This window comes from Scyliorhinus torazame, chromosome 6 (genome assembly GCF_047496885.1).
Source record: "Scyliorhinus torazame isolate Kashiwa2021f chromosome 6, sScyTor2.1, whole genome shotgun sequence".
NCBI lineage: Eukaryota > Metazoa > Chordata > Chondrichthyes > Carcharhiniformes > Scyliorhinidae > Scyliorhinus > Scyliorhinus torazame.
The window spans coordinates 37035289-37048847 of record NC_092712.1 but is presented as its reverse complement, the minus strand read 5'-3'; the positions used below and the strand labels follow the sequence as shown (position 1 = coordinate 37048847).

General features: G+C 45.0%; 1 long non-coding RNA gene and 1 other non-coding gene across 3 annotated transcripts in view; one reads left to right on the top strand and one right to left on the bottom strand.

Moving 5' to 3' along the window:
• The window catches only part of LOC140424753 (uncharacterized), a 29369-nt gene extending 20076 nt beyond the window's left edge, over window positions 1–9293 (top strand). For both annotated transcript variants that reach the window (XR_011947678.1, XR_011947679.1), the window contains exon 3: window positions 8573–9293. This is a non-coding gene — a long non-coding RNA (uncharacterized lncRNA). The remainder of the gene's footprint in view (window positions 1–8572) is intronic.
• Window positions 9294–11793: 2500 nt separating this feature from the next.
• Window positions 11794–11865, bottom strand: trnas-gcu (transfer RNA serine (anticodon GCU)). The gene has a single exon. It is a non-coding gene; the product is annotated as a tRNA-Ser (tRNA).
• Window positions 11866–13559: the final 1694 nt, after the last annotated feature.

Sequence of the window (13559 nt, the reverse complement as noted above, 5' to 3'; positions counted from 1 at the left end):
GCCCCCTCTGGGAGGCCAATAACTCTCAAATTCTGTCTGCGGGCTCTGTTTTCCAGGTCTTCAAGTCTGTCAAACAGCCTTCTCTGTCGCTCCTTCAACCCATCCATCTCTATTGCAGTGATCGTTTGTGTGTCCGCCTGTTCCTCCACCGCTTGCTCCAGCTCCTTGACCTTTTTGCCCTGGGCCTCTAGCCTTTGGTTCACTTGCTCCACCGCTTTCTGCAGCGGTTCTAAGTTATCCCGCTTCATGTCTTCAAAACTTCCTTGTATGACCTGCAGCATATTGTCCAGCGCTGATTGGACTGTCTGGCCCGCGGTCCGGTCAGCCATCTTTGGTCCCGGGTCAGCTCCCACACCACTTTGTCTCTGCCCCTTATTTTTCTGCTTTCGCTGCTTTCTGCTCTTCTTTGTTTCCACACAGCTCCGCACGCTTCAATCAGCAACTTTGTGCCCGTCTTTTCTAGCGCTCAAAAGTTGTGAAAAGTCAGGAAACCAGGTCCAAAAAGCCAGCCGGCGTGAGAGTCACCGAATGTGCGACTCACTCCCTCATAGCCGCCACCGGAAGTCCAGAGTCCCATTTAATAGCAGGGTCGTTGTCAGCGCTCTAAGTGCCAGGAAACACCCCACTAAACACACCCCAAATGGGACATTGTTTCATTTCCATTAAATCACACCCATAGACTCTCTTAAGAAATGAATGGCAGCCAATATTGGACTAGGGGATAGGAACCATTGGTTCCATTTATCAGTGAAAGAGATTGTGTGCTAATTGGAGATAATATCTGCCCCTTCAGACTCATGAGCCAATACAGAACTTGCACCAGCTGGTGACCATTGTGGGAATAGTGCAGAGAGCAGTTTCTGCCCTTACCTGTATTTTCGCAGTAATGTCATTGCAGTGTTAATATACGCCTACTTGTGAGAATAATAACGATTATTATTATTTTTCTCTGTGTGCGGGTTTAGCCAAATAAAAAAAAATCAAGGCTCTGATGATGCCGAGGAAAGTGACCCCCACCTTCCCAGTATCCCGATAAAGGCACTGACTGCCTTTGATTGAGCGACACCTTCAGGAGGTGACAAGCTGGCCGCACGGTTTTAGCTGCCATGCACGCTGCCTAGCAACAGGCCCACCTGCGGCTGGGTTAATACCAGCAGCGGGAGGATGAGACCCCAAAGTGCTCATCAATTTCCCACTTAAGGGACTTAATAGGTGGCAGGACGGAAGGTCGCCCATGGGCCTTCTTGCCCAGAACTTAATTCTGGTGGAGGTTGGAAGGCAGCGGGGATTCTGGTACGCCACCATCCTGCCTAAGTTTCCCACTTCCATGTTCACCACCAGCGAGAGCTCGAGATTCCACTCAAAGATACATGTAAATCTGATTGAGATTACTTTGCAAGGGGTTGGATATGACGGGATAATGAGATAGGTTATCTGAAACGGACGGGAATAATGACATTCAAGATCATATCTGGAATATCCATAGGTGAAGTTCTAAAGGCAGGAACAATTTACTTTCATACAGTCGGTGCCCATTGGAGCAAAATGCCTATGGGATGTGAAGAGGATGATGGTGACTCAGTCCATTGGAAGACAGCCTGAGAGAAAAGGGCAAGGCATAAATGGTTGGTCAATTCAATCATTATGCACTGTCATGTGAGAGTACCTTTAAGAAATGGATGTTTAAGCAATGTACCTTTAAGAAATGGAGCTGATCATATTACTGAAGTGATGTCAGAGGGTGGGGTGAGCTGAGCTCACTTCTGCTTTTTGAGTTTCAGTTTGAGAAGGCAGCTGGGAGTGTCTGTGTGTTTTGCTGAGAGCTGCAGGAAGAAACACAGAGCTGGTCTGTTGATGTCTGCAATCCAAAGGAGTCAAGGAGTCAGGAGGGCTAGAAGGGGTCACGGAAAGTCATTGGCAAATAGGGTTAAGGAAAATCCCAAGGCTTTTTACACGTACATAAAAAGCAAGAGGGTAGCCAGGGAAAGGGTTGGCCCACTGAAGGATAGGCAAGGGAATCAATGTGTGGAGCCAGAGGAAATGGGCGAGGTACTAAATGAATACTTTGCATCAGTATTCACCAAAGAGAAGGAATTGGTAGATGTTGAGTCTGGAGAAGGGTGTTTAGATAGCCTGGGTCACAGTGAGATCCAAAAAGACGAGGTGTTGGGCGTCTTAAAAAATATTAATGTAGATAAGTCCCCAGGGCCTGATGGGATCTACCCCAGAATACAGAAGCAGGCTGGAGAGGAAATTGCTGAGGCTTTAACAGAAATCTTTGGATCCTCACTGTCTTCAGGTGATGTCTCGGAGGACTGGAGAATAGCCAATGTTGTTCCTCTGTTTAAGAAGGGTAGCAAGGATAATCCAGGGAACTACAGGCCGGTGAGCCTTACTTCAGTGGTAGGGAAATTACTGGAGAGAATTCTTCGAGACAGGATCTACTCCCATTTGGAAGCAAATGGACATATTAGTGAGAGGCAGCATGGTTTTGTGAAGGGGAGGTCGTGTCTCACTAACTTGATAGAGTTTTTCGAGGAGGTCACAAAGATGAATGATGCAGGTAGGGCAGTGGTTGTTGTCTATATGGACTTCAGTGAGGCCTTTGACAAGGTCCGTCATGGTAGACTAGTACAAAAGGTGAAGTCACACGGGATCAGGGGTGAACTGGCAAGGTGGATACAGAACTGGCTGGGTCATAGAAGGCAGTGAGTAGCAATGGAAGGATGCTTTTCTAATTGGAGGGCTGTGACTAGTGGTGTTCCACAGGGATCAGTGCTGGGACCTTTGCTGTTTGTAGTATATATAAATGATTTGGAGGAAAATGTAACTGGTCTGATTAGTAAGTTTGCAGACGACACAAAGGTTGGTGGAATTGCGGATAGCGATGAGGACTGTCAGAGGATACAGCAGGATTTAGATTGTTTGGAGACTTGGGCGGAAAGATGGCAGATGGAGTTTAATCCGGACAAATGTGAGGTAGTGCATTTTGGAAGGTCTAATGCAGGTAGGGAATCTACAGTGAATGGTAGAACCCTCAAGAGTATTGAAAGTCAGAGAGATCTAGGTCTACAGGTCCACAGGTCACTGAAGGGGGCAACACAGGTGGAGAAGGTAGTCAAGAAGGCATACGGCATGCTTGCCTTCATTGGCCGGGACATTGAGTATATGAATTGGCAAGTCATGTTGCAGCTGTATAGAACTTTAGTTAGGCCACACTTGGGGTATAGTGTTCAATTCTGGTCGCCACACTACCAGAAGGATGTGGAGGCTTTAGAGAGGGTGCAGAAGAGATTTACCAAAATGTTGCCTGGTCTGGAGGGCATTAGCTATGAGGAGCGGTTGAATAAACTCGGTTTGTTCTCACTGGAACGACAGAGGTTGAGGGGCGACCTGATAGAGGTCTACAAAATTATGAGGGGCATAGACAGAGTGGATAGTCAGAGGCTTTTCCCCAGGGTAGAGGGGTCAATTACTAGGGGGCATAGGTTTAAGGTGAGAGGGGCAAGGTTTAGAGTAGATGTATGAGGCAAGTTTTTTACACAGAGTGTAGTGGGTGCCTGGAACTCGCTACCGGAGGAGGTGGTGGAAGCAGGGACGATAGTGACATTTAAGGGGCATCTTGACAAATACATGAATAGGATGGGAATAGAGGGATACGGACCCAGGAAGTGTAGAAGATTGCAGTTTAGTCGGGCAACATGGTCGGCAATGGCTTGGAGGGCCGAAGGGCCTGTTCCTGTGCTGTACATTTCGTTGTTCTTTGTTCAAAGACTATAACTATATTTAATGTAACCTAATGTGCTCCTATTTTTGAAAGTTTTAAGTCTTTTGGATGTTTAAAGGAACAGTTTGGAGGATTATTTAATGTTGCAGTCTTTTGGGGTTATCTTTGAAGTAATGGGTGTTAAGATATTCAATGTTTGTTTTAAAAGGGTTAACTTGAGTTCATAGAATAAACATTGTTTTGTTTTAAAAACCACTTGCCCATTTCTGCTGTATCACAACTGGAGAGTACGCCGTGTGCTTCCCACACCACAATCTATTAAAAGTTGTGGGTCGGTTGAACTCCATGAAACACTTTGGTGTTCTGTAAACCCGTACCCATAACAATTGGGGGCCCGTCTGGGATAAAAGTCTATCGATTGGATTGGCTTAACAAACTTAAAGACAGTGAGGGGTGAGCATATTGTGGTTGCTTTTCAGGTGTGGTATTTTAGTTTAAGTGTGGCGTGTGTTGTGGACAATGGCTCTTTTAGAGGCTCAGGAGTTTTTGGGGGTGAACATGCAATACCTTACGGACAGAGACTAAAAGCAGACTGTTAGATTTGGCAAAAGCATTGCAGTTAACATTGCCTGGCAAAATGCAAAAAGATGAGGTACTTACCGCGGTAGCCGAGCATTTAAATTTGCCCGAGATACATTCTGACTCATTAGAAACGGCAAAGCTCCAGTTGCAGATCAGGCAATTTGAACATGAAAAAGAATTAAAGCAGCTTGTATATGCAATGAGAGAGAAAGAAAAGGAGAGAGAAGAAAGAAACAAAGAAAGAGATAGAGATAGAGAGGAAAAAGAAAAGGAGAGAGAAGAAAGAAACAAAGAAAGAGATAGAGAGGAAAGGGAAAAAGAGAGAGAATTTGAACTTCATAAAATGGCTATGAAACATGAAAATCAGTTAAAATTGGCAGACTCAAAGGGAAACATACAGTTGGATGCGATTGATGAGGATAGTGAGACAGAGCGTCATAGTCGAAGACGTGGTGGGGATCTATTTAAATATGTCCAAGCATTGCCAAGGTTTGACGAGAAGGAGGTAGAAGCCTTTTTCATTTCATTTGAGCAGGTAGCTAAACAAATCAAATGGCCACAGGACATGTGGGTATTACTGATTCAAACAAAGCTGGTAGGTAGAGCTAGTGAAGTGTTTGCATCACTACCGGAGGGGGTATCTGAAACGTATGAGGAGGTGGAAAAATCCATCTTAAGTGCATATGAGCTAGTGCCTGAAGCTTACAGACAAAGGTTTAGAAATTTAAGGAAAGAATTTGGTCAAACATACATAGAGTTTGAAAGGCTCAAACAGAGTAATTTTGATAGGTGGATAAGGGCTTTGAAAATAGACCAAACGTATGAAGCTCTCAGAGAAATGGTACTTTTGGAGGAGTTTAAAAATTCAATTCCTGATGTAGTGAGAACTCATGTGGAAGAGCAGAGGGTTAAAACTGCGAGATTAGCAGCAGAAATGGCAGATGATTGTGAATTAGTTCATAAATCAAGGCTTGGTTTCCGACATCAGTTTCAGCCGTTGCGGGATAGAAACTGGGGACATGAGAAATACTCAAGTGGTAAAGGTGATCTGATGGGAGATAATAAGGAGAGTGTACCTCAGATTAAAAAAGAAATCCAGGAGGGTGGAAGAGAAATGAAAAGTTTCAAATGTTTTCACTGTAATAAACTAGGCCATGTAAAGTCACAGTGTTGGTGGTTGAAGAAAAGCACTGGGAAGGCTGATGTGGTAAAACAGGATAAGACAGTGGGGTTTGTTAGAGTGGTAAAGGAAAGCCCAAGGGAAGCAAAGGAGGTGCAAACGATTGTACAGCCTGTTCAAAAAGTAATTGTTAAGAAGGTGCCAGATGTCTTTAAAGAATTTACTTGTGTGGGTAAAGTTACTCATGTGTATCAGGAGGAGCAGATAAAGAAGTCACAATTTTAAGAGATACAGGAGCTAGTCAATCTTTAATGGTAAGAGATGAGGAATTATGTAGTTTGGGAAGAATGTTGCCAGAAAAGGTGCTGATATGTGGAATTCAGGCTGAGAGGAGTAGCGTTCCATTATATAAGGTAAGGTTGTAAAGTCCAGTGAAGAGTGGTGAAGTGGTAGTAGGAGTAATAGATAAACTATCTTGTCCAGGAATACAGTTTATCTTGGGTAATGATACAGCTGGATCACAGGTGGGAGTGATACCTTCTGTGGTTGATAAGCCAGTGGAAAATCAGTCAACTGAAGAGTTGAAGGACGAATATCCTAGGATTTTTCCGGATTGTGTAGTAACAAGGTCGCAAAGTCACGGGTTAAGACAAGAGGAGAAATCAAAGAGTGAAGATAAAGTTGAACTGCAATTATCAGAATCGATTTTTGATCAAATAGTTGAAAAAGAGCAAGAACAGGTGGAGGATGAGGCGGATATTTTTAGTTCAGGAAAATTGGCGGAGTTACAACAGAAAGATGTAGAAATAAAATGGATATATCAGAAAGCATATACGGAAGAGGAATTTGAGTGTATACCAGAGTGTTATTACCGTAAAAGTGATGTCTTGGTGAGAAAATGGAGACCTGTACATATGCAGGCGGATGAAAAGTGGGCAGAAGTTCAACAAGTAGTATTGTCAGTAGGGTATAGAAAGGAGGTGTTGCGAGTGGCACATGAGGTACCAGTGGGAGATCATTTGGGGATAAGGAAAACTCAAGCTAAAATCCAGAAACATTTTTATTGGCCTGGACTACATAAAGATGTAGTTAAATTTTGTCAATCACGTCACACATGTCAAGTGATAGGGAAACCTCAAGCAGTGATAAAACCAGCGCCCTTAATACCCATTCCAGCATTTGAGGAACCTTTTACAAGGGTCCTAATTGATTGTGGAGGACTGCTTCCTAAAACAAAAAGTGGGAATCAATATCTTTTGACTATAGTCGATGTGTCTACTAGATTTCCAGAGGCCATTCCAGTACGTAATATTATCTAAAAAGATTGTGGAGTAGTTACTTAAATTGTTCACTAGATATGGACTATCCACAGAAATTCAATCGGATCAAGGATCAAATTTTACCTCAAAGTTATTCAAAGAAGTTATGGATAGCTTAGGAATAAAACAATTTAAATCAACTGTGAACCATCCAGAATTGCAGGGAGCATTAGAAAGGTGGCATCAGACATTAAAGACAATGTTGAGGGCTTATTGTCAAGATTATCCAGAGGATTGCGATAAAGGAATTCCATTTGTATTGTTTGCAATTAGGGATGCACCTAATGAGTCAACCAAATTTAGTCCTTTAGAACTAATTTTTGGTCATGAGGTAAGAGGACCACTTAAATTGATTGAAGAAAAATTGGTGGGAGAGAAATCGGAAATTATACTATTGGATTGCATGTCAAATTTTAGGGAACGATTAAATAGAGCAGGTGAATTGGCGAGACAACATTTGAAAGTTGCACAAAATGTGATGAAACGGGTAGCGGACAAGAAATCCAACGTTCGTAGTTTTACCAGTGGAGATAAAGTTTTAGTGTTGTTACCAGTGGTAGGGGAGCCTTTAAAAGCTAGGTTTTGTGGACCGTATCAGATTGAAAGGAAATTAAGTGAAGTGAATTATGTGGTAAAAACACCAGATAGAAGGAAGACTCGCCGAGTGTGTCATGTGAATATGCTTAAAAGGTACGTTGAAAGGGAAGGAGAGAAAAAGGAGGTTTTAATGATTCTAACTCAAAGAGACGAACCAAATCCAGATGACTGTGAATTTGACATACCTCAAATTAAATTGGAAAATGAGGATGTTCTTAAAAATTTGGATGAATTGTTCAGTTACCTTCCAGAGGAAAAACGAACTGACCTGAAAGTGTTATTGATATCACATGGGCAAGTTTGTAGAGATAAATTGGGAAGTACTAAAATGGCTATACATGATGTAGATGTGGGAAATGCTGTTCCTATCAAACAGCATCCATATAGACTTAATCCTTTAAAATTGGCACAGGTTAACAGAGAGATTGAGAGTATGCTTAAAAATGACATAATTGAAGTGGGTTGCAGCCAATGGAGCTCACTCATAGTGATGGTACCTAAACCAGACGGTACCCAACGGTTGTGTGTGGACTATAGAAAAGTGAATGCAGTTACAAGAACGGACTCTTATCCTATCCCACGTTTGGAGGATTGCATTGAGAAAGTGGCACAATCCGCTTTTATTTCCAAATTAGATTTACTTGAAGGTTACTGGCAGGTACCTTTATCCGAAAGGGCAAAGGAGATTTCAGCTTTTGTGACTCCAGATGGTATATACCAATTCAAGGTTGTGCCATTTGGAATGAAAAACGCCCCAGCCACATTTCAACGGTTAACTAATACAGTTGTTTCAGGATTACCTGTGCGGTATATATCGACGATCTGGTAGTTTTCAGCCAGACATGGAAAGAACATTTAGAACATCTTATGGAGTTATTCGATCGACTTCAGGAGGCGGGTTTGGTGATAAACCTAGCCAAAAGTGAATTTGGAAAAGCCCAAGTCACTTTCCTTGGCCATACAATCAGACAGGGTCGATTGGCCCCACGGGATGTGAAAACGAATGTTATTGGGGAGTTTCCGATACCCTCGTTACGACGGGAAATAATTTGCTTTCTTGGCATGAGTGGATTTGATCAAACATTTGGGCAAGGGTTTTGTAGCGTGATTGCTCCACTGATGGACTTGCTGAAGAAACGTTTAAAAAAATGTTTTTAATGGACAGCGGAGTTTCAACATGCATTTGACTGCCTGAAAGCTGTGGTAACCGATGCTCCTGTATTGCAGAATTGCAAGAGACTCTGTGATCAGATTGAACTGAAGTATCTAACTTTAAAGAGAAATGCCAAGGCGTAGAGGAATGGATGGATCGTGCAGAGACTTTCTTGTTCAAAGGGACTGTCAATCGAGAAGGATTTCGGATGGAGGAAGAAGAACGAAAAAAAATGGACTATATTATTATACCTGTTTGCGGGAGTTGTTTTTTTTTGAACCGGTAAAGTGTTTTTACTGTGTGCAGTTCTTAATTGATGGTGCAAAGGTGAAAAATGAAACCATCTTGAAGTTGATCGTTTATTTTTTTTCTTGGGGGGAGGTGTCATGTGAGAGTACCTATAAAAAATGGATGGTTAAGCAATGTTCCTTTAAGAAATGGAGCTGATCATATTACTGAAGTGATGTCAGAGTGGGGGTGGGGGGGGGAGCTGAGCTCACTTCTGCTTTTTGAGTTTCAGTTTGAGAAGGCAGCTGGGAGTGTCTGCGTGTTTTGCTGTGAGCTGCAGGAAGAAACGCAGAGCTAGTCTGTTGATTTCTGCAATCCAAAGACTATAAATATATTGAATGTAACCTAATGTACTCCTATTTTTGAAGGTTTGAAGTCTTTTGGATGTTTAAAGGAACAGTTTGGAGGATTCATAGATCATAGATTATTTAGTGTTGTAGTCTTTTGGGGTTATCTTTGAAGTAATGGGTGTTAAGATATTTAATGTTTGTTTTAAAAGGGTTAACTTGAGTTCATAGAATAAACATTGTTTTGTTTGAAAAACCACTTGTCCATTTCTGCTGTATCGCACCTGGAGAGTACGTCGTGTGCTTCCCACACCACAATCTATTAAAAGTTGTGGGTCGGTTGAACTCCATGAAACACTTTGGGGTTCTGTAAACTTGGACACATAACAGCACTCTGAACAACTGGGGTCTCCTGAAGCTCACATGATACTTCGGGGAGTTGGAGAGGAACCTCCTGGAGTTTTTCCGAATTGGCTGCAATTTCTTTTTGTTCTTCAAGGAGACAGTGGACAGGATTCTCCGTTGTTTTGCCGCTGGAGCTGAATTGCACCTGGTTTGCGCTCACGCTGGGAGTGCTTCCCAATCATTAGCCATGTAAATGTTTTCATGGTAAGGATTGTGAGGGATTCCCGAGGGAATCCCACTATCAGGCCGCCATTTGTGCTGCCCTATTATGTATTTTCTTTTTCTTTTCTTTTCATGTACTAAATGATCTGTTTGATCTGCTCGCAGGACAATACTTTGTACTGTACCACAGTACACGTGACAATAAACAAATCTAATCTAATCCATATTGAGCAGGCATCCCAGTAGCAAGGTCTCGTGGCTGGCCACCCCCACATCACAATTATGCACCCCCCCACATCACAATTATGCACCCCCCCTCAGGACTTTCTCGGTCACCACCCTCCTCCCCCGAGTATGGGGGGGGTGAACCGATCACCACCCCCACCAGAGACCTCCCTATTAAAGAGACCCGACCCCCCCCCAGGAGACCCATGCTTGGAATCCCCCAGAAGAGAGACCCCTGTCTGGAATCCCCCCGGAATGGCGACCCCCAGTCTGGAAGCTAGACAGCAGTTCAGACAGAGGCGGGGGGGGGGGGGGGGCGGGGGGGGGAATCACTGCTTTAAAATCACCTGGACAATACACCTGCTGGCTCAGGCAGAGGAGCAGCACCTGTCAATTCCTGGAAAGAGAACATTAATCTCCCTTCATGCTTGAGTGACTTTGAAGTGGAATCATAGAATCTGGATATTGAATCATAGGCAGCAGTGAAACTAACAGAAAGCACTATTTAACACTATTTGATGTGCACCAGGAGCTGACTACTTCAAAGCCACTCAAGGTGAAGGAAGATGAATGGAACAATGCTGGGCTGGGGGGTTGTTGAAGCTGTCAATCTCGGCCTAGTAAAATCAATATTAAAGAGAACTGAATGAATAGTTTGCAGATCAAAGATCTGAGGGGGTTTAAATAGATGACTGGCTTTCTTTTTCCAGGAATTGACAGGTGCTGCTTCCTCTGTTTGAGCCAGCAGGTGCATTGCCCAGGTGAGTTTTAAAGCAGTGTTTTTTTTTAATGTACAAATTAGGAGCAGGAGTAGGCCACTCGGCCCCTCGAGCCTGCTCCGCTGTTCAATAATATCATGGCTGATGTGATAGTAACCTCAATCCCACATTCCCACCTATCACTGATAACTTTTCACACCCTTGTTAATCAAGAATCTATCCTCCTCCTCCTTTAAAATATTGAAAGATTCTGCTTCCACCACGTTTTGAGCAGGAGAGTTCCAAAGACTTACACTCTCTGAGAGAGTAAACATTCTCCTCACAAGTGTCTTAAATGAACGACCCCTTATTTCTAAACAGTGATGCCTCGTTCTAGATTCTGCCACAAGAGGAAGCATCGTCTCCACATCCACCCTGACATGACATCTCAGGATCTGATGGGCGGGATTCTCCGACCCCCGCTGGGTCGCACAATCGCCGGGGGGGGGCGGCGCGAATCCCACCCCCGCCGGCTGCCAAATACTCCGGCGCCGGCCTAGTCCCTGAAGGCGTGGAGGATTCCGCACCGTCCGGGCGGCCGAGGCCGGAGTGGTTCACGCCACTCCTCGTCGCCGGAGTGGCTCGCCCTGCCGGTTCGCGGAGAATCCCGCCCGATATGTTTCCATCAAGTTGTCTCTCACTCTTCTAAACTCCAGCGATACAAACCTAGCCTGTCCAACCATTCCTCATAAGACAACCCCCCCATTCCAAGTATTAGTCGAGCAAACCTTCGCTGAACTGCTTCCAATGCATTTACATACTTTCTTAAATAAGACCATCACTGTGCACAGTACTCTAGAGTCCATTACCTTTCCGAATTACTTGCTGTACCTGTATACTTGCCATTTGTAATAATAACCTTTATTGTCACAAGTAGGCTTACATTAACACTGCAATGAAGTTACTGTGAAAATCCCCGAGTCGCCACACTCCGACGCCTGTTCGGGTACACGGAGGGAGAATTCAGAATGTCCAATTCACTTAACAAACACATCTTTCGGGGCTTGTGGGAGGAAACCGGAGCACCCGGAGGAAACCCACGCAGACACGGGGTGAACGTGCAGACTCCGCACAGACAGTGGCCCAAGCCGGGAATCGAACCTGGGACCCTGGTGCTGTGAACAGCAGTGCTAACCACTGTGCTTCCGTGCTGCCCATAAAATGTTACCAAGGGGGCACTCGGATTTGAACCAGTGTCCTCTTGATCAGCAGTCAAATGCTCTGCCACTGAGCTATACCCCTTTGAATTTGTGATTGATGCACTAGCACACCCAGATCCCTCTGCACCTCAGAGCTCTGCAATCTCTCACCAAGGTCCACGTTGATTATGTGTGCCCGTTCCTGGGCAAGATGATTTTGGTGCGGGTGGATGCCTACTTGAAGTGGCTGACAGTTGACGGGATGGGACCACTACCTTGGCGGCCATGGGAGATGCCCTGTGATGAGTGTTTGCCATTGATGGGCTTCCTGAGTAAATTGTTTCAGACAATGGCACCCATTTCATCGGTGATTTCCAGCATTATGTGACAGCAAATGGCATATGGCAGCCGAGGATAGCTCCCTGCCACCCAGGGTCAGATGGTCTGGCTGAGAGGCCGTTCAAACTTTCAAGGATGCCATAAAAAAGCAATCCGAAAAAACATTTCACAAGAGGTGGGCTAATTTTCTGTTGCACAACCCAGCCCCTCATTCAACCACAGGGGTCAACACCAGCTGAGCTGCTCATGGACCGTCGATTGGGAAACTGATTGGATCTTGTATTTCCAAACTTGTCAGGGAGGGTAGAGGCACATTGGGCCTCCCAGAAGAGCCAGCGGGTCAGAGCAGAGGGGTGACAGGTAGTTCCGGGTCCGAGACCCAGGTTTTGGTCTGAAGGTTTGCTGCTGAGTTGGCCTTGGTTAGAAGGGCGGGTTGTGGCCCAGTCAGAGTCGGTGTCTTATGTGGTCGCTGTTAATGGGAAGACCTTCAGAAAGCACTCGGTCCACCTGAGAAGTCAAGGAGAGGTGGCCCCTGATGTAGAGTCGACAGGTCCAGCGAGTATTGGAAACACTCTTGTAACTAAGCCTGGCCAAGGGGAGCCAGAGATTCCCAGTTCTGTTCAACCTGCTGTGCCTGTCGAGGCTGGTAAGCCTTGTTCACCTGCCATCAATGTGGTCCCTCCTGAGGTGGAACTGACTGTGGACCACTCGATTGCCCAAGAAATGCCGAGCCTGTGGCTGGGCCACGAACGTCATGTCTAGGAGGCCCGGTGGTCTCCAGACCCATTGATCTTTTGATGGACTCTCTTGCCTTGATTGTCCCTGTTAACCATCGTAACTTTTGTACATAGTTTTGGGTCGTGTGTTAAGGGACTTAAGGGAGGCAGGATGTGGTAGTGTGGCCCCATTAAAGGGGCAGGCACCACAGACCATGTGACTGGCTCGGGGCCAATCGTGCAGGAGCGCATGAAGCACGGCCAATGGGGAGTTTGCACGGGGTCTTGGGAGCAGGACCCAGGGCAGTGTGGACCAAGAGGTGGAGTATGAAGACCTGTTGTATCGTGTCCCGTACCCAGGGCAGTGTGGACCAAGAGGTGGAGTATGAAGACCTGTTGTATCGTGTCCCGTACCCAGGGCAGTGTGGACCAAGAGGTGGAGCATGAAGACCTGTTGTATCGTGTTCCGTGCCTGTTATCTAACTGCCTTTGCCTTGCATCAATTTTGTTTACCACAGGAAGCCTCTAGTATGTCTCGAGCCACTATAGTAGGATTCAATGAGATGACCTCTCATTCTTCGACATTCGAGAAAATACAAGCCCAGTTTGCCCAACCTCTTTATATAAGAGCGTCCTGCAATCCCTGGAACAAGTCTGGTGAACCTTCGTCACACTCCCTCTATGGCAATACTACCTTTTGAGGTAAGGGGACCAAAATGCACACAGTGCTCCAGGTGTGGTC